At 39.2% G+C, this 27,117-nt stretch overlaps 1 protein-coding gene across 6 annotated transcripts in view; it reads right to left on the bottom strand.

The window, feature by feature from the left end:
- Nucleotides 1-27,117, bottom strand: part of ATRX (ATRX chromatin remodeler) — a 236,528-nt gene that overhangs the window by 197,415 nt on the left and 11,996 nt on the right. Inside the window, exon 2 of one of the 6 annotated variants that reach the window (XM_060088120.1) lies at nucleotides 12,534-12,592. The exons of the other annotated variants lie outside the window; for them this stretch is intronic. The gene's annotated coding sequence lies outside the window, so the exon portion shown is untranslated. The remainder of the gene's footprint in view (nucleotides 1-12,533; nucleotides 12,593-27,117) is intronic. 6 annotated transcript variants of the gene reach the window in all.

Raw genomic sequence — 27,117 nt, 5'->3', positions numbered from 1 at the left:
CTTTTAAGAAATAAATGTTATTTTGAAAACCTTAAAAAAAAAGAAACTACCAGAGCTCATTGATTTGGTGAAGATGTTGGATACAAAAATCAATATACAGTAATCTGTTGCATTTCATAAAATAACAATGAACTATCAGAAAGGGAGATTAAGAAAACAATCCAATTTACCATCACATAACAAAGAATAAAACACCTAGAAATAAATCTCACTGAGGTAAAAAACCTATACTCAGAAAACTGTAAGACACTGATGAAAAAAAATGAACACGACACAAACAGATGGAAAGATATAACATGTTCATGGGTTGGAAGAATTAATATTGTTAAAATGACCATACTACCCAAGACAATCTAGAGATTCAATGAAATCCCTACCAAAATACCAATGGCATTTTTCACAGAACTACAACAAATAATTCTAAAATTTTATGTAAATACAAAAGACCCAGAATAGCCAAAGCAATCTTCAGAAAGAAGAACAGAGCTGGAGGTATCACACTCCCTGACTTAAAACTATACTACAAAGCTACAGCAATCAGAACATTATGGTAACAGTACAGAAACAGACACATTGATCAGTGGAATAGAATAAAGAGCCCAGAAGTAAACCCATGCACTTATGATCAATTAATCTATCACAAAAGAGACAAGAATATACAATGGAAAAAAGGGAGTCTCTTCAGTTAGTGGTGCAGGAAAACTGGACAGCTACATGTAAAAGAACAAAATCAGAACATATTCTCACAACATATACAAAAAAAAACATAAAATGGATTAAAAACCTAAATATAAGAGTGGAAAACATAAAACTCCTAGAAGAAAACATAGAAGATTCTTTGACATAAATCATAGCAATTTTTTTTGGATATTTCTCTTAAGGCAAAGGAAACAAAAGCAAAAAATAAACAAATGGGACCTAATTAAACTTAAAAGCTTTTGCACAACAAGGGAAACCATCAACAAAATGAAAAGACAACTTACAGAAAGGGAGAAAATATTCGCAAATGATATGACTGATAAGGGGTTAATATCCAAAATATATAAACAGCTCATATAACTCAATATTAGAAAAAAAACCCAAAAAAGATAAAAAATGGGTAGAAAACCTGAATAGACATTTTTCCAAAGATATACAGATGACAAACAGGAACATGAAAAGATGCTCAACATGACTAATCATCAGAGAAATGCAAATCAAAACCACAGTGAGGGACTTCCCTGGTGGCGCAGTGGTTAAGAATCTGCCTGCCAATGCAAGGGGCACAGGTTTGATCCCTGGTCCGGGAAGATCCCACATGCTATGGAGCAGCTAAGCCTGAAAGCCACAACTACTGAGCCTGCACTCTAGAGCACACGAGCCACAACTACTGAGCCCACGAACCACAACTACTGAAACCCACATGCTTAGAGCCCGTGCTCTGCAACAAGAGAAGCCACGACAATCAGAAGCCCGTGCACCACAATGAAGAGTAGCCCCCACTCGCCGCAACTAGAGAAAGCCCACATGCAGCAACGAAGACCCAACGCAGCCAAAAATAAATAATTTTTTTAATAAAAAACCCACAATGAGATGTCACCTCGTACCTGTAGAATGGCTATCATGAAAACATCTACAAATAACCCATGTTGGAGAGGATGCAGAAGAAAAGGGGACCCTAGTACACTGTTGGTGGGAATGTAAATTGGTGCAGCCACTATAAAAAACAGTATGGAGATCCCACAGAAAACTAAATGTAGAACTGCCATATCATCCAGCAATTCCAATCCTGGGTATATATCCAAATAAAACAAAAACACGAATTTGAAAGGATACATGCACCCCAGTGTTCAGAGCAGTATTACTTACGATAGCCAAGATACGGAAGCGACCTAATTTCCATAAACAGATGAATGGATAAGGAAGATATGGTATATATACACAATGGAATACTACTCAGCCATAAAAAATGAAGATTTCACCATGTGCAAAAACATGGATGGACCTGGAGAGTATTATGCTTAGTGACATAACTCAGAGAAAGACAAACACTGAATGTTGTCACTTATATGTAGAATCCAAAAAATAAAATGCATGAACGCAACAAAACAGAAACAGATTCACAGACATAGAGAACAAATTAGTAGTTACCAGAGGGAAAGGGGAGGAGCAAAATAGGAGTAGGGGATTAAGAAGTAGAAACTACTATACATAAAATAATTAAGCTACAAGGATATATTGTACAGCACAAGGAATACAGCCAATATTTTATAATAACTTTAAATGGAGTATAATCTATAAAAATATTGGATCCCTATGTTGTACACCTGACACTAATACTGTAAATCAACTATACTTCAATTAAAAAATTAGGATCAGAGATCAGATCAAGATGGCAGAGGAGTAGTACGTGGAGCTCACCTTCTCCCACAAATACATCAAAAAAACATCTACATGTGGAACAATTCTCACAAAACACCTACCAAACACTGGCAGAAGGCCTCAGACTTCCAAAAAGGCAAGAAAATCTCCATGTAACTGGGTAGGGCAAAAGAAGAAAACGGAAAAGAAGAGAGAAAGGAATCGGGACAGGACCTGTGACCCTGGCAGGGAACTGTGAAAGAGGAAAGTTCTCTGAAGACTAGGAAGCTCCCTCACTGGTGGGGAGATCAGCCAGGACAAAGGGTGAGATTCAGAGCCTTGAAGAAGAACACAGCAACTGGTTTACAGAGGGTAAAGCAAAGAGAGACCTGCACAAACAAACAGTGCTGCCCAGCACTCCCCAGCCTGAGATGTTCATCCATGGGGGAAGGCGGGAGCTGGCACTGAGCCTTGGGATTTGGAGGTCAGACCCGGAGGAGAGGACTGGGGTTGGCTGCATGGAGACAGCCTGAAGGGGCTAGGGTGTGGTGTGGAAGGTCTGGGCCCACCAGAGAGGCAAGGCAACGTTGTTGGGGAATGTGCTGCCATAGGAGCATCCTTCTCCACACACACTCTCAGGCACTTCCTACATGAGCTCTGAGGGCGGGCATGAGCTGCCACTGCCATCTCAAACTCCAGAGGTGGGCACAGACCACTGCCACTGCCGAGGGTCCCGTGACTGGGAGCCAACCACTGCCCCCACCTTACTTGGAGCGTGCATGAGCCACGCACCTGCACACCCCCTATCAAGGGGATAACGGCCAGCAAACACTGAGGAAAGAGACTGCAAGGATCCCAACCAAAAACAGCCCTCACGCCAAAAAATATTAAACCCAATGAGCTATGCAGGAATGCTCCCGCATATAAATAGGGCTCCAAGACTACAGGATATAATTGTTTCTCCTAAACTCACAGAATAAGATAAACATAAGCAAAGTGAAGAAGCAGAGGAACCACTCCCGGTTAAAAAAACCAAGAGAATTCCCCTGAAGAAACAAACAATGAAACAGACCTTTTCAGTCTAACAGACACCAACTTCAAAAAGGAGGTAATGAAAATACTAAAGGAATTAAGAAAGATTATTGACAGAAATGCAGATTATTGTAAAAAAGAACTACAAACTATAAGGAGGAGACAAGAAAAATTAGAAAATTCATTTGCCGAGACGAAAGCCGATCTAAAGGCAATGAATAGCAGAATGAAAAATGCAGAAAAAAGAATAAGTGATCTGGAAGATAGAATAATGGAATTTACTGAAGCAAAACAGCAGACGGAAAACCAAATGAAAAACAAAAGAAAGCAATATAAGAGACCTAGGGCATAATATATAGTGTCCCAATCTACTAACAGGGATTCCAGAAGGAGAAGAAAGAGAAAAGGGAACTGAAAATGTATTTGAATAAATTACAGCTGAAAACTTCCCAAGCCTAAAGAAGGAAAAAGATATCCAGATACAGGAAGCACAGAGAGTGCCAAACAAGATGAACCCAAGCAGACCTACACCAAGACATAATAAAGATAGCAAAAGTTAAAGATAAAGAGAAAATTCTAAAGGCAGCAAGAGAAAAACAAAGAATTAATTAAAAGGGAAGCCCCATAAGGCTATCAGCTGACTGCTCAACAGAAACACCACAGGCCAGAAGGCAGTGGAAAAATATATCCAAAGTCTTGAAAGGGAAAAATCTGTAACCTAGAATACTCTAGCCAGCAAGATTATCAGTTAGAATAGTAGGAGAAATAAAGAACTTCTCAGACAAGCAAAAACTAAAAGAATACAGCAATACTAACCTATCTTAAAAGAAATATTGATAGATCTTCCGTAAATATTGAAGAAGCAAGAAGATATAGGAAGGAGGAATTCAAAATTTGAAAGTAAATCACTTTAATTAGCCAGTAAACAGATCAAAAAGATAAAGAGAAAAACAACCTATTTTTGAAAGCAATAATAAACACCAGGAACAGCAAAAGGATAAACACGAAGATGGAAAAAAGGACAACAAAATCATAAAATGTGGGGAAGGAGAGTAAGAAAATGCAGCTCCTTTTGTTCATTTTTAAAGAATGCGTTTGAGCCTATATGTCTAAAGCAAGTAGACATAGGATGGGGTTAAGATACTTGAAAAACAGAACAAACACAAATCAAAAACACACAATACACTCACAGAAACCAAAAAGAAGAGCACACAAGCATAAAATAAAAGGAAATCATCAAACCACAAAAAGAAAAAGAGAGGATCAGGGAAGAAACAAAGAATCAACTGGAAAACAAGGTTTAATAGGGCAATACATACATATGTATCAATAATTACCTTAAATGTCAATGCTCCGATCAAAAGACATAGAGCAGCAGACTGGATAAAGAAAGAAGAGCCTACAATATGCTGCCTACAAGAGACCCACCTTATGGCAAAGGACACACGTAGACTGAAAGTGAGGGGATGGAAAAAGATATTTCATGGAAATGGAAATGAAAAGAAAGTGAAAGGTGCAATACTCATATCAGATAAAATAGAGTTTAAAGCAAAGGCTGTAAAGAAAGATAAAGATGGACACTATATAACGATAAAAGGATCAATACAAGAGGAGGATTTTACACTCATCAACATATATGCAACTAATATAGGAGCACCCAAATACATAAAACAAATACTAGCAGACATCAAAGGAGAAATTGATGGGAATACAATAATGGTAGGAGACTTTAACACCCCACTCACATCGATGGACAGATGATCTTCTAGACAGAAAATCAATAAGGCAACAGAGATCCTAAATGACACAATAGAACAGTTAGACTTAATTGACATTTTCAGTACATTACATCCTAAAAAAAAAAAAAAGACAGAATACACACTCTTTTCAAGTGTACATGAACATTCTCTAGGATTGACCACATGCTACGGCACAAAACTAACCTCAACAAATTTAAGACTATAGAAATTATTTCAAGCAACTTCTCTGACCACAAAGGCATGAAACTAGAAATCAACCAAAGGAAAAGAAATGGGAAGTTCATAGTGATACAAGCCTTCCTCAAAAAACAAGAAAAATAATGTGTTTTTGTGACATAATAAATTACTACTAAGTGCATGTGTTTTTTTTTTAGGTTTAAAATTAGCATAGGGCAGCTCAGTAACAAAAAACAAACAACCCAATCCAAAAATGGGCAGAAGACCTAAATAGACATTGCTCAAAAGAAGATATACAGACTGCCAACAAAAACATGAAAGAATGCTCAACATCATTAATCATTAGAGAAATGCAACTCAAAACTACAACGAGATATCATCTCACACCAGTCAGAATGGCCATCATCAAAAAATCTAGAAACAATAAATGCTGGAGAGGGTGTGGAGAAAAGGGAACACTCTTTCACTGCTGGTGGGAATGTGAATTAGTACAGCCACTATGGAGAACAGTATGGAGGTTCCTTAAAAAACTAAAAATAGAACTACAAGATGACCCAGCAATCCCACTACTGGGCATATACCCTGAGAAAACCATAATTCAAAAAGAGTCATGTACCAAAATGTTCATTGCAGCTCTATTTACAATAACCTGGAGATGGAAACAACCTAAGTGTCCATCATCGGATGAATGGATAAAGAAGATGTGGCCCATATATACAATGGAATATTACTCAGCCATAAAAAGAAACGAAATTGAGCTATTTGTAATGAGGTGGATAGACCTAGAGTCTGTCATACAGAGTGAAGTAAGTCAGAAAGAGAAAGACAAATACCGTATGCTAACACATATATATGGAATTTTTTTTAAAAAATGTCATGAAGAACCTAGGGGTAAAACGGGAATAAAGACACAGACCTACTTGAGAATGGACTGGAGGATATGGGGAGGGGGAAGGGTAAGCTGTGACAAAGCGAAGGAGAGGCATGGACATATATACAGTACCAAATGTAAGGTAGATAGATAGTGGGAAGCAGCCGCATAGCACAGGGAGATCAGCTCAGTGCTTTGTGACCGCCTGGAGGGGTGGGATAGGGAGGGTGGGAGGGAGGGAGACGCAAGAGGGAAGGGATGTGGGAACAGATGTATATGTATGACTGATTCACTTTGTTATAAAGCAGAAACTTATAAAGAAATAAGAAAAAAATGATGTTAAAAAAAACAAACAAACAAAGGCAGGGACTTCCCTGGTGGTCCAGTGGTTGAGGCTTCGCCTTTCAATGCAGTGGGTGTGGATTCAATCCCTGGTCCTCCCAGCCAAAAACCAAAACATAAATCCGAAGCAATATTGTAACAAATTCAATAAAGACTTTTAGAAAACAAGGCAAAGGGACTTCCCTGGTGGTCCAGTGGTTAAGAATCCGCCTTCCAATGCAGGGGACGTGGGTTCGATCCGTGGTCGGGAAACTAAGATTCCACATGCCATGGGGCAACTAAGCCCCCACACTGCAACTACTGAGCCCATGTGCCTCAACTAGAGAGTCCACGCGCCGCAACTAGAGAGAAGCCCGCACACTGTAACTAGAGAGAAGCCCGTGTGCTGTAACGGAAGATCCCACATGCCACAACAAAGATCCTGCTACTAAGACCTGACACAGCCTAAAATAAAATAAATAAATAAAATAAAATAAATATTTTTTAAAAAGACAAGAAAGGAGAACATAAAAAACAAACAAGTACAATGAACAGAAAAGTTACAAACATGGTAGATATTAAACCAACTATATCAAAATTCACTTAAAATGTGAATGATCTAAATACACCAACTAAGAGAGTGTGTCAGAGTGTGAGGTGGATACAGTCAGATGTCAGAGAGGACTAAAACCAAGACCCAAATATATGTTGTCTACAAGAAATCCACTTTAAATATAAAGACAATGATTACAAGTAAAGGGAAGCCAAGGGAAATGGGGAGTTGTTGTCTATAGGGTATATAGTTTGTGGGGTTTTTTCTTTTTAAATATTTATTTATTTATTTGGCTGTGCCAGGTCGTAGTTGCAGCATGCGGGATCTTTTTAGCTGCAGCATGTGAACTCTTAGTTGAAGCATGTAGGATCTAGTTCCCTGACCAGGGATCGAACCCGGGCCCCCTGCACTGGGAACGTGGAGTCTTAGCCACTGAACCACCAGGGAAGTCCCTAGAGTTTCAGTTTTCCAAGATGAAAAGGTTCTGGAGATTGGTTGCACAACAATGTAAAAATGTACTTAACATTACTGAAATGTACACTTTAAAAAGGTTTATGTTATGTGTATTTTATCACAATTTTTTTTTAAAAAAGTAAAGGGATCTCTATTCAAGTCCTTTGTACACTTTCTAACTGAGTTGTCTTTTTGGGGCTAAGTTGCAAAACTTCTTTATATATTCTGGATATTAAATCCTTATCATATATATGATTTGCATGCATTTTCTTCTATTTCTGTGGGTTGTCTTCACTCTCTTGATAGTGTCCTTTAACACACACATTTTTTATTTTAATGAATTCTGTATTATCTATATTTTTCTTTTCTTGCCTGTGTTGTTTCTATCTTATTTAGAGACCACTGACAAATCCAAGGTCCTTATGTTTTCTCCTAAGAGTTTTATACTTTTAGCTCTGAAATTTAGGTATTTTTAGTTGTATGTGGTGTAAAGTATGGGTCCAACCTTCTTTCACATGTAGATATCCAACTGACACAGCACCATTTATTAAAGAGACTATCAAGATGGTTACAGAGTTTTTTGTTGGGGATGATGAAAGAGTTTTGGGTACACATGGTGGTGACTGTTACATATTGTGAATGTACTTAATGCCACTGAACTGCACATTTACAAATGGTTAAAGTGATAAATATTATGTTATATATATTTTACCACAGTAAAAATAAACACAAGATACTACTTCATATCCAAAAGAATGGGTATAATTTAAAAGATGGTCAACAGGAGGTATTAGTGAGGATGTGGAAAAATTGGAACCCTCACACACTGCTGATGTGTACATAAAATAGCACACTTTACTATTTGTAAAACAATACAAAACTGAAAAACAGTTTTGACAGTTCCTCAAAAAGTTAAACATAGAGTTTCCATATGACCCAGAATTCCAAAAAGAAATGAAAATAAATGCCCACACCAAAATTTATACACAAATGCTCACAGCAGCAATGATTCATAATAACCAAAAAGTAGAAACAAACCAAATATCCATGAAATGAATGTATATTTTTCAGCAATAAAAAGGAGTAAAGTTCTGAGTCATCCTACAACATGGATGTTATATCTTGAAAATATGCTAAATCAATGTAGCCAATCACAAAAGATCACATACTGTATGATTCCTTTTACAGGAAATGTTCAAAATATGCAAATCCATAGAGATAGAAAGTAAAATAGTGGTTGTCAGGATCTGAGGTAGGGATATGGGGGAAAATGAGGAGTAACCACTAATTGGTATAGGGTTTCTTGTTGGAGTGATGAATATTCCGTTGATGGCTGTACAGATTTGTGAGTATACTAAAACCACAAAATTGTACTCTTTAAATGGATAGACTGTGGTATGTGATTTACATCAATAAAGTTGTTAATTTTTAGAAAGTGACTTGGACATTAGCTGAGTTGTTCAGAGATCTTTTGACAGCAATTGCACTAGAATTTAGACCTTTCATACAATTTCTACCCTGAACAAGAGTTAGGGAAAAAACGGACTCAAACTAAAAGTTTTAACAAGATCTGAGGATATTACTTGAATATCTTTAGCTTTAAAAGCAGTGAATAGGAAGTAATCGATCTGCTATACTGCTTGAATTTTTTGGTTCAGCACCGATTATAAAACTATGGAATAGAAATAGAAATTAAAATAAATCTGTTATCTATATCTTTTTAAAACTCATCTGTCAAACTAGATAGCTACTTTGGTGCTTTGGAGGCAAGTAGCAGTGAACACTGATTGACGATAGTAAAAATGAGGTAGAAAAAGCACAAGTTTCTTCTACCCAGTATCTCACCGTAGGATATCAAGCCTTTCATGAAGCTCTGCTTCTGAAAAATTCCACATTCAGTATTAAGAAAAAGAATCAAGTGTCCACACCTCATGTTCACAAAGAGCACAAGGTTTTACAATATGGTATTACAATTTCTGTTCTCTACAATAAGATTTTTCCAGCCTTCAACTCTACCTGAATCTTATTATTGTAATACTCTTTCTATTTAACATTAATTGTTTAACAGTAATTTTATAGTGGGACACAGGAAGGATCAATGTACCACACAGTCTGGTATAAAGCTTGTGCTGCAAATAAGGGAAGTTAAGTGGTATCTACCCTCTAAATTCTTCAGAGATTCCTCTAGGTATCCTCTAAAAGACCTAGACTTTTTAAAGCCACATGCTTCTCTTGACCCTTGGGAAATGTTATTAACATCTTATACTTGAAGAATTTCTGGGAATACAACAAATTTTTGTTCATTTAAAAAATGGAAAAAAGGGAGGGGAACAAAAAAATACTGAAACAGGAAATAACACTGGTATCTCTTTTACATCATCTCAAAAAATCATTCAGGCCTCTTAGCCATCTAAGGACATAAAAATTAAGTATATGAGATGACAGGGCATATCCAGCATGGGCACCATAGTATAATCATCTTAGAAGATAAATTTTATTCTTCTGAAAACAGAATCTAAAATTTACCACAACAAACAAGTCACTACTAAAATGTAAGACCTTTCCTTTGAGTCCCAAAACAAGAAGATATATTAAAAGTTAGTCTTTTGTAAATAAGTATACTGAATACAAAGGGCCACTAAAAATCTCTTGAGTACCATTGAACATTTCTCTAAAAGCAAAAAGGAGGCAATCTCTTTTTTCACAAAAACTTGGATCTAACTTATTTGAGTTAAAAAGCAGAACAGTGGTTCTAAATTTTGTAGAAAACATCCCTTTATAGAAGTAAATGGAATAATCCAAAAGGAGTTGATCAGAAGCGAACAAATTATATAAACAATGCTTAGATATTAAAGTTATATGAAGATTAGCATGAAGAAAGGACTCAACTAAGAAGAAACAAGAGAAAATCAGTAAGTTCTACATTCTGATAGATGAGTAGAAAATAACCAAACAAACCTGTTCAACATCAACTCTAATCCTCCTATCTCAAGACGACTAGCGCTCCTAGTCTGTGTGTACTCATCCTAACATTTGAGTATCTTGTGCTGTATGTGTAACCTAACTCTATGACAGTCTTACCACCCAAAACTACAAATCATTCCTTGTGCCTCTGGTTAAACTTCCTCATTCATTTCTTTCAGTTGATGGCTCCAATCCTGGAAATTTTAGACTAATACCAGCTATCAGAATGGTATTATCGTAAATAATAAATGGTAAATATCGTATCTTCTTTAACTATTAAATGATTTTCTTATCATTCCGCAAGACTAAATAAAAGAGATTCAGAAAAGGCTAAGTTTCTAATTTTCCAGTCCGACTTTAACATCTGAAAGTCATATCAATCTCTTTCTTTCAGTGGGCTGATGCCTCAGTGGAAACATGAGCCATAATCCAGAAGTTATAATATAAGCAAATCAGATATTTGTTAATTTAAAAGATATAACTTTGTTGAGATATAACTCTCTAATTGTTCAAGCTTTTTGGAAAATCCTTTAAAGCATCTGTAAAGCATTAAAATTTCAAAACAAAGGCAATTCAGGTCAGCTTCACAAATATCACTTACCTGAAAAACTTCCATTTAAACTCTTCCCAAACTGACCTAAGAGTTTTAACCATAAGTCAGTCAGATTTCACTTTTTATTCATGAGGAGTAAGATTCACTTATTCATTTTACAATATTTACCAAATGCTGAATATATTGTGAGTACTTAGTATTGCAATAAAAAATAAATACATAATACCTGACCCTAAGGAACTCACAATCTAATGGTAAAAAAGGCTGTTAAGTATCCCAGGAATAATCTAGGGAAGAAAGGGGAACCATCCTTATAACTGAATTTCCTAATGCTTTTAAATCTCTCATACATGTAATTTTTTTCATCTAATTTTTATACAGCTTCCTTTAGGGTTAAAACTCTTAACCTTATTTCCAACACCCACTAACCTCCATTTTAAAAAGCAAAGTTTGCTAGAGAATCAGGAATCTCCTGAAGAATACCTTGGGAAAGCAAACACTGAACCACGGATATTCCCTGTACTAAAAGAGAAAGGTGTAATGGTTTTATACAGAATCAAGTGAAAATAAAAATCAGTTGAGGGTGAGAAATATGCATAAATATTTGAAAAACTTAGATTTATTCCATTCGAGGCACATCTATCTAAATTCAATATATTCTATTCACTTTAACACAAAAATTATAAGTGCAAGTATTATATCACTATCTTTATTTTCTAACAAAAGCATACTAAGTTCCCTCAAAAAAAGAAATCTTTGGAAAGTTTTTATCGGGATGAAGTACATTTTAGCTCAAAGGGAATGAATTTAGATTTAAATAGGTTAAAAACAAACTATCCTCAGATGAAGCAGAAATGCAGTTTTACTTTGCCCATTGTAAGAAAATCTATTTTCCTCTAGAACTTGAATCAGAGTGAATCTATATCCCTATATATTGTAATGCAAAGAGTACTGAAACCCAATTTAAATAAGATTCTCATTTCTCTTTTGGTAAAGAGCAAAGGGGAGAAAAACAAAATCTAGGTTTTCTGAGAGAAGACAAAGTCACATAATTCCTATACCTATAGCTAAGCATTCAGTGCTTTAAGGAAGCCCATTTACAAACCATTGAGCTAATCATTTAATTTGTGGACCCCTACTCAATTTTGAGGGAGTTATAAAAAGCAAATCTCTCCAGATAAAAATAAAGCTTATGTCCCTAATCAATAAAAATGGAATCAGATAAAATCTGCAATGCAATCACTAGCTAAATGGAGTTTTGATAACTGCTGATTAAGGTCTGAGATAGTATTAACGTTTTTACAAGAGCAACAAAATCATCATTCCAAGGGCAAAAGATATATAAACAGATTAGATAATCTTTGAAAATACAGTGTTTGGTTTATCTTCAGAATGTAGTGAACTCAATGCTCCAGGTGATAGACACCTGAGGGAGAAGGTATGAAAAATCAGAATCAACTTATAAGTAACTTCTCTACTTTTTGATATGTACATCAGAGCTACTCATACCTCTTTTCATGAAATTGATACCTAATCAGTTCTGTCTCCAGCTATTAAGTGCATCCACTCTGAAAAATAGAAAAGGAGGAGATAAAGCAACTCAATTTTGTTAAGCGCTTACACTATGCTATACAGGTCATAAAGATTTTTATTTAGGTATTACTGTCTCCACTGCACAGATAAAAAAACAACGCAAAAGTTGGGTAACTTTCCAAAGGTTACAAAGAGAACTGGATTTGAACCCAAATCTATCCGTACATGAGGTAATTCCAAATGAAAGCAAGTTGAGACCAGAGCTCAAACTGTCTGAATTTTATTCCAAAGGACTGGAGAATAATCCATTTTCCACTATTTCTTTTCCCCAAGGGTAGAACACATCAAATGCAAATGGACTTCTTACTGAAGTTAAATGACAATCCCTAATTCTTGGAAAACTTCCTGTAATACTGGAAAAACAACGGGTATAGAATATCGTTGGGTCCATTTGTATCTTAAGGAAAGCCTGATATTTAATATCTAGAATGGGAACAATTACAGCTCATTTACTCTCCCTTGCCTATAATAATATTCCAGATGTGGAAGTTTTAGCTGATTGTTGCTAAGGACTCCCTCCACATTCTCCTTCCCTAATAAGTCCACTATAGAAAGTGCAATATAAAGAAGAGTGTGAAGTACAAAATATAATATCAGCTAAAATCCCATCATGCAGAGATAATCACAGGGGAAACTGTTAGCCCACATTTTCATTTTTTTAACAAAATCGAATGGTTACTTTACTGCTTTGCAACCTCTTCCCTCTGTTAATATACAGTGAATATTTTCCTGCATCATTATTTTCCTAAAACAATTTTTAATGGCAGTATAGTATTCCATCATGTAAAGATGCCAGAAGTTTTTTCTCAAGCTAACAGCACTTAAAGACAGATATGCTTTTGTTGCAGGAATTGCAGCTGCCTCATAATAGGATCTGTAGTATGGCTGCTAAATTTTAAAATCAATTTTTATTTATTCAGAACATAAATAGTGCAGAAAAAAAGGGTTATGTGCACTGACTATTACAAAAGAGTCACAAAGAGAAATAAATTGACACACTTAAAGAATTACCAATGCTTGTTTCAGCTGTTAAGTTATAGTTGTCTACAAAACCACATTGGCCAGGGTGAACAACTATAGAATAAGAAAATTCTCAAACTGCCACTGGAAGTGTAAATTAGTAAAACCATATGGAGATCAATTTGGCAATCATCAACAATAAAAAATAAAAATAAAATTGACCTCCTAAAGAAACTCCAGCATATGTGCAAAGGAGACACATTTAAGAATGTTCTAACACTTTTTAATAGCACCAAATTAGAAAAAATTCTAAATACCCACCAATGGTAGACAGATGAATTGTAGTATACACATTCAACTCAAAACTAATGAAATGAAAAGTGAGCATTCCAGATCAGTTTGTTCAATAGAGATATAATGTAAGCCACGAATATAATTTAAAAATTTTTGGAAGCAACATTTTGAAAAAAGAAAAAGCAGGTGAAATTAATTTTAATCTTATTTAACCCAATATATCCAAATTATCATTTCAATATGTAATTAATATAATTAGTAAAAGATATTTTACATTTTTTTTGTACTAAGTCTTTGAAATCCTCTGAGCAAATACACTTCCAGCACATCTTAATTCACACTGGCCACATTTCAGGTGCTCAACAGCCACAGATAGTTAATGGCTATTGTATTGAACAGTGAAGATCTAAAGTTACCTCAAAATCCCAAAAACAATACTGAACCGAAAAAGGAAGCTGCAAAATCATGTGTATTATATGGTATCACTTAAATAAACTTATAAAACTAAAAAACTTCTAAATTATGTCTGTGGGAACTTCCCTGGTGGTGCAGTGATTAAGAATCCGCCTGCCAATGCAGGGGTCACAGGTTCTTGCCCTGGTCCGAGAAGATCCCACGTGCCGCAGAGCAATTAAGCCCGTGCACCACAACACAGGATCGAGCCCTGGTCCAGGAAGATCCCACATGCCACGGAGCAACTAAACCCATGCGTCACAACTACTGAGCCTGCACTCTAGAGCCCCCAAGCCACAACTACTGGGCCCATGCACAGCAACTACTGAAGCCTGCGTGCCTAGAGCCCATGTTCTGCAACAAGAGAAGCCACCGCAATGAGAAGCCTGTGCACTACAACAAAGAGTAGCCCCCACTCGCCGCAACTAGAGAAAGCCTGCGCGCAGCAATGAAGACCCAACACAACCAAAAAAAATAAATAAGTAAATAAATAGTTGCCTATGTGCAGCAAATTCAAGTTTTGCTTTCTGGAACTTTTTCCCCAAATATTTTCAATCGAGTTTGGTTAAATCCACGGATGCAGAATCCAGTATATTTGGCATAGTTGAGCAGACTGAAATATCTGTCACGCCCATGCTCAAAACATTCAGGGGCTTCCCATGTTTATAAATAAAGATAAAGTGCAAATGCCTAAGCAAGAGAGACTTCCCTGGTGGTCCAGTGGGTAATACTCCATGCTCCTAATGCAGGGGATCCGGGTTAGATCCCTGGTCGGGGAACTAGATCCCCCATGCGTGCCGCAACTAAGAGCCCACATGCTGCAACTAAACATGCCGCAATGAACATCCCACGTGCCGCAACTAAGACCTGGCACAGCCAAAATAAATAAATACATATTAAAAAAAATCCTAAGCAAGAATTTGAAGGTCTCTGCAAAATAATTCACAGATGACTTTCCAATTTCATCTGACCACAACTCTAAGCTCAAAGAAAGTCTTCTTTCCCCTCTTCACCCACTGAATATTGTTTTACTTCTCTTTAAGAGCAACACATTCTGCTTATAGTTCCTTGTTTAAAACTCAAGAGTACTCCCTACTGGAGTGTAAACGCCTCAAAGGAGGAAACTTGTTTGAGTTCATCTCTTTTTCCCATGTAAGAAATAACAAATTGCCTTGAATAGAGGAATACTAAATGTTTATTAAGATAAAGATAATGCCTGCTCAGGGATTCCTTAAGAGAAAAGAGTGTTGATTTGTTGAGCATTTTTTAAAAGTCCTGAAGTTATTTAGTACCATCAGATATTTTCCCTTCTATCTCTAAATTGAAATATTCAATAAGCTGTGTTGGATGCTCTACAGGCAGCCTTCGAAAGAAATGTATTATTTCATATACTTAACAGTAACAGGTACAGTCACTGTAATATGAAACATTTACTCTAAGTTCTCTATTTTTAGGAGATACTCAGAAAACACAATGAAAATTCATAAATAGGATGTTTTGATTTTGAATGTTGGGGTTATCTGAGGAAAGGGGAGAAGGAAAAAGGACAGAAAAATAAGAGGTGGGCAAATTCTCCCTAACTCTACAGAAATTAACCAAGCCTAGCTTCAAAATCTCTAAAGTGGGCTGATAATATTAGTATTAAAAGTAAAACCATTTTTAAAATATAGTAGGGACTTCCCTGGTGGTCCAGTGGCTGAGTCCACCTTCCAATGCAAGGGACACGGATTCAAGCCCTGGTTGGGGAACTAAGAGCCCACATGCCACGGAGCAACTAAGCACGAGCGCTCTAGAGCCCGCGTGCTGCTACTGAGCCCATGTGCCCAGGAGCCCGCGCACCAAAAATAGAGAGGAGCCCGCATGCCACAGTGAAGAGCCCGTGCACCACAATGAAAGATCCTGCATGCCACAACGAAGATCCCACATGCCACAACTAAAGACCCGACACAGCCAAATAAATAAATATTTTTACAAAATAATAAAAAAATAAAGTATAGTAAAAGCAAAGATGTGCCTCCTGATAAAATGTGCTCAGAAAGGCGTATCACTTCATACTATCCCTAGCAAAATACATAATCACAAGGAAACACCAGACAAACCCAAATTAACTGGCCTGTGTTCTTCAAAAAGTGGAAGGGGAAAAAAAAGACACAGTGAACTGCTCCAGATTAAAGAAGATTAAACAGACATGAAAATAAAACGCAATGAGTGTTCCAGAACTGGATCCTGGACCAGAAAAAATGATATTTTAGTCTTTCACTATGAAGGACATTATGAATCAATTGGCAAAATGTAAATAAGGTCTGTAGATTAGAAACTACTGTATCAAGATTAATTTCTAAATTTGCTAACTATATTGACGTTATATAAGACAATATTCCCATTTTGGGGAAATTTTTTTTTTTTTTGGCTGCGTTGGGTCTTCGTAGCTGCGCGGGCTTCCTCTAGTTCAGACGAGCAGTGTCTACTTTGTTGTGGTGCACACGCTTCAGTGGTTTCTCTTGTTGCAGAGCACGTGCTCTAGGCGCGTGGGCTTCAGTAGTTGTGGTGCAAATGCTTATTAGTTGCTCCACGGCATGTGGGATCTTCCCGAACCACGGCTTGAACCCACGTTCCCTGCACTCTCAGTCGGACTCGTAACCACCACCCCACCAAGGGAGGTTCCTGGGGAAACTTTTAAGTTTGAAATATAGTAAAAAGGAGATATTTTTGGCGGGGGGGCACAGCACACGCAGCATGGGGGATCTTATTTCCCAGACCAGGGATCTAACCCCCTCCTGCTGCAGTGGAAGTGCAGAGTCTTAACCACTGGAATGCCAGGGAAGTCCCAGGAGATGATTATTCTTTATTTCCCGAAAGGTAGGATCAGGTTCACCTCCTGAGGTTACAGTTATAAAAAACATTCACAAAAATCAATCAATAAAATAGTACATGAGATGAATGAGACATTGACTAGACATTTAAGGAAGTAACTTCGATCTGTGGAGAGACATTTTTTAACATCTTTATTGGAGTATAATTGCTTTACAATGGTGTGTTAGTTTCTGCACTATAACAAAGTGAATCAGCTATACATAGACATATATCCCCATATCTCATCCCTCTCGCGTCTCCCTCCCTCCCACACTCCCTATCCCACCCCTCTAGGAGGTCACAAAGCACCAAGCTGATTTCCCTGTGCTATGCGGCAGCTTCCCACTAGCTATCAATTTTACATTTGGTAGTGTATATATGCCAATGCCACTCTCTCACTTTCTCCCAGCTTACCCTTCCCCCTCCCCATGTCCTCAAGTCCATTCTCTAGTATGTCTGCAACTCTATTCCCATCCTTCCCCTAGGTTCTTCATAACTATTTTTTTTTAGCTTCCATATATATGTGTTACCATACGGTATTTGGTTTTCTCTTTCTGACTTACTTCACTCTGTGTGACAGAATCTAGGTCCATCCACATCACTACAAATAACTCAATTTCGTTTCTTTTTATGGCTGAGGAATATTCCATTGTATATATGTGCCACATCTTCTTTATCCATTCATCTGTCAACGGACACTTAGGTTGCTTCCATGTCCTGGCTATTGTAAACAGAGCTGCAATGAACATTGTGGTACATGACTCTTTTTGAATTATGGTTTTCTCAGAGTATATGCCCAGTAGTGGGATTGCTGGGTCGTTTGGTAGTTCTATTTTTAGTTTTTTATGGAACCTCCATACTGTTCTCCATAGTGGCTGTATCAATTTACATTCCCACCAATAGTGCAAGAGTGTTCTGTTTTCTCCACACCCTCTCCAGCATTTACTCTTTGTAGAATTTTCGATGATGGCCATTCTGACTGGTGTGAGATGATACCTCATTGTAGTTTTGATCAGCAATTCTCTAATGATTAGTGATGCTGAGCAGCTTTTCATGTGTTTGTTTGCAATCTGTATATCTTCTTTGGAGAAATGTCTATTTAGGTCTTTTGCCCATTTTTGGAGCACAGTTTGTTTTTTTGATATTGAGCTGCATGAGCTGCTTGTAAATTTTTCAGATTAATCTGTTGTCAGTTGCTTCACTTGCAAATATTATTTTCCCATTCTGAGGGTTGTCTTTTCGTCTTGTTTATGGTTTCCTTTGCTGTGTAAAAGCTTTGAAGTTTAATGAAGTCCCATTTGTTTATTTTTGTCTTTATTTCCATTCCTCTAGGAAGTGGGTCAAAAAGGATCTTGTTGTGATTTATGTCACAGAGTGTTCTGCCTATGTTTTCCTCTAAGACTTTGATAGTGTCTGCCCTTACATTTAGGTCTTTAATCCATTTTGAGTTTATTTTTGTGTATGGAGTTATGGAGTGCTCTGATTTCATTCTTTTACACGTTGCTGTCCAGTTTTCCGAGCACCACTTACTGAAGAGGCTGTCTTTTCTCCACTGTATATTCTTGCCTCCTTTATCAAAAATAAGCTGAACATATGTGCATGGGTTTATCTCTGGGCTTTCTATCCTGTTCCATTGATCTGTATCTCTGTTTTTGTGTCAGTACTCATACTGTCTTGATTACTGTAGCTTTGTAGTATAGTCTGAAGTCAGGGAGCCTGATTCCTCCAACTCCGTTTTTCGTTCTCAAGATTGCTTTGGCTATTCAGGGTTTTTTGTGTTTCCATACAAATTGTGAAATGTTTTGTTCCTAGTTCTGTGAAAAATGCCATTGGTAGTTTGATAGGGATTGCATTGAATCTGTAGATTGCTTTGGGTAGTAGAGTCATTTTCACAAGGTTGATTCTTCCAGTCCAAGAACATGGTATATCTCTCCATCTATTTGTATCATCTTTAATTTCTTTCATCAGTGTCTTATAGTTTTCTGCTTACACGTCTTTTGTCTCCTTAGGTAGGTTTATTCCTAGGTATTTTACTCTTTTTTTTCCAATGGTAAATGGGAGTGTTCCCTTAATTTCCTAATTTCTCTTTCAGATTTTTCATCATTAGTGTATAGGAATGCAAGAGATTTATGTGCATTAATTTTGTATCTTGCTACTTTACCAAATTCATTGATGAGCACTAGTACTTTTCTAGTAAGCATCTTTAGGATTCTATATGTATAGTATCATGTCATCTGCAAACAGTGACAGCTTTACTTCTTCTTTACCGATTTGGATGCCTTTTATTTCTTTTTCTTTGATTGCTGTGGCTAAATCTTCCAAAACAATGTTGAATAGTAGTGGTGAGAGTGAGCAACCTTGTCCTGTTCCTGATCTTAGTGGACATGGTTTCAGTTCTTCACCACTGAGGATGATGTTAGCTGTGGGTTTTTCATATATGGGTTTATTATGTTGAGATAAGGTCCTTCTATGCCTACTTTCTGGAGGGTTTTTATCATAAATGGGTGTTGAATTTTGTCGAAAGCTTTTTCTGCATCTACTGAGATGATCATATGGTTTTTATTCTTCAGTTTGTTAATAAGTGTATCACATTGATTGATTTGCATATATTGAAAACTCCTTGCATTCCTGGGATAAACCTCACTTGATCATGTTGTATGATCCTTTCAATGAGCTGTTCAATTCTGTTTGCTAGTATTCTGTTGAGGATTTTTGTATCTATGTTCATCAGTGTTATTGGCCTGTAGTTTTCTTTCTTTGTGATATCTTTGTCTGTCTGCTTTTGGTATCAGGGAGATGGTGGCCTCATAGAATGAGTTTGGGAGTGTTCCTCCCTCTGCTGTATTTTGGAAGAGCTTGAGAAAGATAGGTGTGAGCTCTTCTCTAAAAGTCGGCTAGAATTCGCCTGTGAAGCCATCTGGTCCTGGGCTTTTGTTTGTTGGAAGATTTTTAATCACAGTTTCAATTTCAGTGCTTGTGACTGGTCTGTTTATATTTTCTATTTCTTGCTGGTTCAGTGTCGGAAGGTTGTGCTTTCCTAAGAATGTGTCCATTTCTTCCAGGTTGTCCATTTTATTGGCATAGAGTTGCTTGTAGTTATCTCTCCTGATCCTTTGTATTTCTGCAGTGTCAGTTGTTACTTCTCCTTTTTCATTTCTAATTCTATTCAACTGAGTCTTCTTTCTTTTTTTCTTGATGAGTCTGGCTAATGGTTTATCATTTTGTTTCTCTTCTCAAAGAATCAGCTTTTAGTTCTACTGATCTTTGCTACTGTTTCCTTCATTTCTTTTTCATTTATTTCTGATCTGATCGTTATGATGTCTTTCCTTCTGCTAACTTTGGGGTTTTTTTGTTCTCTTTCTCTAATTGCTTTAGGTGTAAGGTCAGGTTGTTCACTTAATATGTTTCTTTTTTCTTAAGGTAGGACCGTACTGCTATACACTTCCCTCTTAGGACAGCATTTGCTGCATCCCATAGGTTTTAGGTCATCCTGTTTTCATTGTTATTTGTTTCTAGGTATTCTTTGATTTCCTCTTTGATTTTTTCTGTGATCTCTTGGTTATTAGTTAGTGTGTTGTTTAGCCTCCATGTGTTTGTATTTTTTACAGACTTTTTCCTGTAATTGATATCTAGCCTCATAGTGCTGTGGTTGGAAAAGATATTTGACACGATTTCAATTTTCTTCAATTTACCAAAGCTTGTTTTGTGACCCAAGATATGATCTATCCTGAAGAATGTTCCATGAGCACTTAAGAAAGTGTGTTCTGTTGTTTTTGATTGGAATGTCCTATAAATATCAATTAAGTCCATCTTGTTTAATTTATCATTTAAAGCTTGTGCTTCCTTATTTATATTCATTTTGGATGATCTGTCCATTGGTGAAAGTGGGGTGTTAAAGTCCCCTACTATGATTGTTACTGTCGATTTCCCCTTTATGGCTGTTAGCCTTTGCCTTATGTATTGAGATGCTCCCATGTTGGGTGCATAAATATTTACAATTGTTATATCTTCTTCTTGGATTGATCCCTTGATCATTATGTAGTGTCCTTCTTTGTCTCTTCTAATAGTCTTTATTTTAAAGTCTACTTTGTCTGATATGAGAATTGCTACTCCATCTTTCTTTTGATTTACATTTGCATGGAATAACTTTTTCCATCTTCTCACTTTCAGTCTGTATGTGTCCCGAGGTCTGAAGTGGGTCTCTTTTAGCCAGCATATATAGGGGTCCTGTTGTTGTATCCATTCAGCCAGTCTGTCTTTTGCTTGGAGCGTTTAATCCATTTACATTTAAGGTAATTATCAATATGTATGTTCCTATTACCATTTTCTTAATTGTTTGGGGTTTGTTGTTGTAGATCTTTTCCTTCTCTTGTGTTTCCTGCCTAGGGAACTTCCTTTGGCATTTGTTGTAAAGCTGGTTTGGTGGTGAATTCTCTAAGCTTTTGCTTGTCTGTAAAGGTTTTAATTTCTCCATCGAATCTGAATGATATCCTTGCTGGATAGAGTAGTCTTGGTTCTAGGTTTTTCCCTTTCATCACTTTAAATATGTCCTGCCACTCCTTTCTGGTTTGCAGAGTTTCTGCTGAAAGATCAGCTGTTAACCTTTTGGGCATTCCCTTGTATGTTAATTGTTGTTTTTCCCTTGCTGCTCTTAATACTTTTTCTTTGTATTTAATTTTTGATAGTTTGATTAATGTGTGTCTTGTTGTGTTTCTCCTTGGATTTATCCTGTATGGGACTCTCTGAACTTCCTCTACTTGACTATTTCCTTTCCCTTATTAGGGAAGTTTTCAACTATAATCTCTTCAAATATTTTCTCAGTCCCTTTCTTTTTCTCTTCTTCTTCTGAGACCCCTATAATTCGAATGTTGGTGCATTTAATGTTGTCCCACAGGTCTCTGAGTCTGTCCTCAATTATTCTCATTCTTTTTTCTTTATTCTGCTCTGCAGTAGTTATTTCCACTATTTTATCTTCCAGGTCACGTATCCATTCTTCTGCCTCGGTTATTCTGCTATTGATCCCTTCTAGAGAATTTTTAATTTCATTTACTGTGTTGTTCATCATTGTTTGTTTGCTGTTTAGTTCTTCTAGGTCCTCATTAAACGTTCCCTGCATTTTCTCTATTCTATTTCCAAGATTTTCGATCATCTGTACTATCATTACTCTGAAGCTTTTGTCAGGTAGACTGCCTATTTCCTCTTCATTTGTTTGGTGTGGTGGGTTTTTAATTTGCTCCTTCATCTGCTGTGTGTTTTTCTGTCTTCTCATTTTGCTTAACTTACTGTGTTTGGGGTCTCCTTTTCACAGGTTGCAGGTCTGTAGTTCCTGCTGTTTTTGGTGTCTGCCCCCAGTGGCTGAGGTTGATTCAGTGGGCTGTGTAGGCTGCCTGGTGGAGGAGACTGGTGCCTGTGTTCTGGTGGATGAGGCAGGATCTTGCCTTTCTGGTGAGCAGGTCTGCATCCGGTGGTGTGTTTTGGGGTGTCTGTGACCTTATTATGATTTTAGGCAGCCTTTCTGCTAGTGGGTGGGGTTGTGTTCCTGTCTTGCTAGTTGTTTGGCATAGGGTGTCCAGTACTGTAGCTTGCTGATCATTGAGTGGAGCTGGGTCTTGGTATTCAGATGGAGATCTCTGGGATATTTTTGCCATTTGATATTATGTGGCACTGGGAGGTGTCTAGTGGACCAGTGTCCTGAACTCGGCTCTCCCACCTCAGAGGCACAGGCCTGACACCCGGCCAGAGCACCAAGATCCTGTCATCCACACAGCTCAGAATAAAAGGGAGGAAAAGAAAGAAAGAAAGAAAGAAAGAAACATAAAATAAAATAAAATAAAGTTATTAAGATTTAAAATTAAAAATTATTAAAAATTTAAAAGAGGGCCTCCCTGGTGGCGCAGTGGTTGGGAGTCCGCCTGCCGATGCAGGGGATACGGGTTCGTGCCCCGGTCTGGGAGGATCCTATATGCCGCGGAGCGGCTGGGCCCGTGAGCCATGGCCGCTGGGCCTGCGCGTCCGGAGCCTGTGCTCCGCAGCGGGAGAGGCCGCAGCAGTGAGAGGCCCGCATACCGCAAAAAAAGAAAAAAAAAAAAAAGGAAAAAAAATTTAAAAGAAAAAAAAGAAAGAAGAGAGCAACCAAACCAAAAAACAAATCCACCAATGATAAGAAGCACTAAAAACTACACTAAAGAAAAAAAGGCGGGGGCAGACAGAACCCTAGGACAAATGGTAAAAGCAAAGCTATACAGACAAAATTACACACTGAAGCATATACATACACACTCACAAAAATAGAAAAGGGGGGCTTCCCTGGTGGCGCAGTGGTTGAGAATCTGCCTGCCAATGCAGGGGACATGGGTTCGAGCCCTGGTCTGGAAAGATCCCACATGCCGCGGAGCAACTGGGCCCGTGAGCCACAACTACTGAGCCTGCGCGTCTGGAGCCTGTGCTCTGCAACAAGAGAGGCCGCGATAGTGAGAGGCCCGCACACCGCGATGAAGAGTGGCCCCCGCTCGCCGCAACTAGAGAAAGCCCTCGCACAGAAACGAGGACCCAATACAGCCAATAAATAAATAAATTAATTAATTTTTAAAAAAATAGAAAAAGGAAAAAATATATATATTGTTTCTCCCAGTGTCAACCACCTGAATTTGGGATGATTTGTTGTATATTCAGGTATTCCACAGATGCAGGGTACATCAAATTGATTGTGGAGATTTAATCCGCTGCTCCTGAGGCTGCTGGGAGAGATTTCCCTTTCTCTTCTTTGTTCGCACGGTTCCTGGGCTTCAGCTTTGGATTTGGCCCTGCCTTTGCATGTAGGTCGCCGGAGGGTGTGTGTTCTTCGCTCAGACAGGACGGGGTTAAAGTAGCAGCTGATTAGCGGGCTCTGGCTCACTCAAGCCCGGGGGAGGTAGAGGTACGGAATGCAGGGTGAGCCTGCGGAGGCAGAGGGCAGTGTGACTTTGCAACAGCCTGAGGCGCACCGTGTGTTCTCCCAGGGAAGTTGTCCCTGGTTCACAGGACCCTGGCAGTGGCGGGCTATACAGGCTCCCTGGAGGGGAGGTGTGGAGAGTGACCTGTGCTGGCACACAGGCTTCTTGGTGACTGAAGCAGCAGCCTTAGCATTTCATGCCCGTCTCTGGTGTCTCTCTGATAGCCATGGCTCATGCCCGTCTCTGGAGCTCAATTAGGCGGTTCTCTGAATCCCCTCTTGTCGTGCACCCCGAAACAATGGTCTCTTGCCTGTTCGGCAGTCCCAGACTTTTTCCCGGACTCCCTCCAGACTAGCTGTGGCACACTAGCGCCCTTCAGGCTGTGTTCACACAGCCAAGTCCAGTCCTCTCCCTGGGATCCGACCTCCAAAGCCTGAGCCTCAGCTCCCAGCCCCCACCCGCCCCGGCGGGGGAGCAGACAAGCCTCTCGGGCTGGTGAGTCCTGGTCAGCACCAATCCTCTGTGCAGGGATCTCTCCGCTTTGCCCTCTGCACCCCTGTTGCTGTGCTCTCCTCTGTGGCTCCGAAGATTCCCCGCTGTCACCCCCTGTCTCCACCAGTGAAGGGGCTTCCTAGTGTGTAGAAACTTTTCCTCCTTCACAGTTCCCTCCCAGTGGTGCAGGTCTCGTCCCTATTCTTTTGTCTCTATTTTTTTCTTTCTTCTTTTGCCCTACCCAGGTATGTGGGGAGTTTCTTGCCTTTTGGGAGGTCTGAGGTCTTCTGCCAGCATTCAGTAGGTGTTCTGTAGGAGTTGTTCCACATGTCAATGTATTTTTGTTGTATCTGTGGGGAGGAAAGTGGTCTCCACCTCTTACTCTTCCACCATCTTGAAGGTCTCATGGATAGACATTTTTTAAGTATCATTTATAAAAACACCAAGACATCTTATTTTTTGTTGGGGGGGGAAGAGAGTTACTAGCCAAAATGTAAATTAGTACCGATTTTTTAAAGTATAGTGTAAGGTATAATGTAAGCTCCATGGGGAGCCTTAATTTAATTTGTCTTGTTCACCTAAGCAGTAGTTAGAACAGTTCTTGGCACATGGCAATAGTAATTAGTAACAACTAATATTTGAGTAATTATTATGTCACACTAACCTAAGTGTTTTGTGTCCATTAACTCATTTAGTCTTCACACAACCCAAGAAATGTTTGGTGAATGAATCAATACTTTTTGCAGTATGACAATTACAGTCAGTTCTGCAATAATATAAAGTGAGTTCCTAAAAATCACCAGGTAATGCAAAATTGTGCAATAAACACCACAGGATTCACGGGAAAAACAGGGTTAGAAGCACAACACTGAAAAAACTTCATCAGTGACACATTTTTTTTTAAAAAGACAGAAACCTAATAGAAATGGTAGAACAATTTTACACAGTTCACACATATTAAGTGATTAAGAAATACACAAGTACGACTTCTTCCGGGTAAGATGGCGGAAGAGTAAGACGCGGAGATCACCTTCCTCCCCACAGATACACCAGAAATACAGCTACACGTGGAACAACTCCTACAGAACACCTACTGAACGCTGGCATAAGACCCCAGACCTCCCAAAAGGCAAGAAACTCCCCACATACCTGGGTAGGGCAAAGCAGAGAGATTCCCGCACAGAGGAGCGGTGCCGAGCGGCACTCACCAGCCCAAGAGGTTTGTCTGCTCCCCCGCCGGGGCAGGCGGCGCTGGAGCTGAGGCTCGGGCTTCGGTCAGAGCGCAGGGAGAGGACTGGGGCTGGCGGCGAGAACTCAGCCTGAAGGGGGCTAATGTGCCACAGCTAGCCGGGAGGGAGTCCGGGAAAACTCTGGAGCTGCCGAAGAGGCAGGAGACTTTTTCTTCCCTCTTGGTTTCCTGGTGCGCGAGGAGAGGGGATTAAGAGCGCCGCGTAAAGCAGCTCCAGAGACGGGCGTGAGTCGCGGCTGAAAGCGCGGAGCCCAGAGACGGGCGTGGGACGCTGGGGCTGCTGCTGCCGCCGCCAAGAAGCCTGTGTGTGAGCGCAGGTCACTGCCCACACCGCCCTTCCGGGAGCCTGTGCAGCCTGCCACTGCCGGGGTCCCGGGATCCAGGGGCGGCTTCCCTGGGAGAACGCACGGCGCGCCTCGGGCTGGTGCAACGTCACGCCGACCTCTGCCGCTGCAGGCTCGCCCCGCACTCCGTGCCCCTCCCTCCCGCCCGGCCTGAGTGAGCCAGAGTCCCCGAAGAGGCTGCTCCTTTAACCCTGTCCTGTCTGAGCGAAGAACAGACGCCCTCCGGCGACCTACACGCAGAGGCGGGGCCAAATCCAAAGCTGAGACCCAGGAGATGTGAGAACAAAGAAGAGAAAGGGAAACCTCTCCCAGCAGCCTCAGAAGCAGCGGATTAAAGCTCCACAATCAACTTCATGTACCCTGCATCTGTGGAATACATGAATAGACAACAAATCATCCCAAATTGAGGAGCCAGGAGTCAGTGCTGTGCCTCTGAGGTGGGAGAGCGAACTTCAGGACACTGGTCCACAAGAGACCTCCCAGCTCCACATAATATCAAACAGCGAAAATCTTCCAGAGATCTCCATCTCAACACCAGCACCCAGCTTCACTCAACGACCAGCAAGCTACAGTGCTGGACACCCTATGCCAAACAACTAGCAAGACAGGAACACAACGCCACCCATTAGCTGAGAGGCTGCCTCAAATCATAAAAAGTCCGCAAACACCCCAAAACACACCACCAGACGTGGACCTGCCCACCAGAAAGACAAGATCCAGCCTCATCCACCAGAACACAGGCAGTAGTCCCCTCCACCAAGAAGCCTACACAACCCACTAAACCAACCTTAGCCACTGGGGACAGACACCAAAAACAACGGGAACTACGAACCTGCAGCCTGCAAAAAGGAGACCCCAAACACAGTAACATAAGCAAAATGAGAAAACAGAAAAACACACAGCAGGAGAAGGAGCAAGATAAA

Source organism: Mesoplodon densirostris, chromosome X (genome assembly GCF_025265405.1).
Source record: "Mesoplodon densirostris isolate mMesDen1 chromosome X, mMesDen1 primary haplotype, whole genome shotgun sequence".
NCBI classification, from domain to species: Eukaryota; Metazoa; Chordata; class Mammalia; order Artiodactyla; family Ziphiidae; genus Mesoplodon; species Mesoplodon densirostris.
This window is presented reverse-complemented; position numbering and strand designations above follow the sequence as displayed.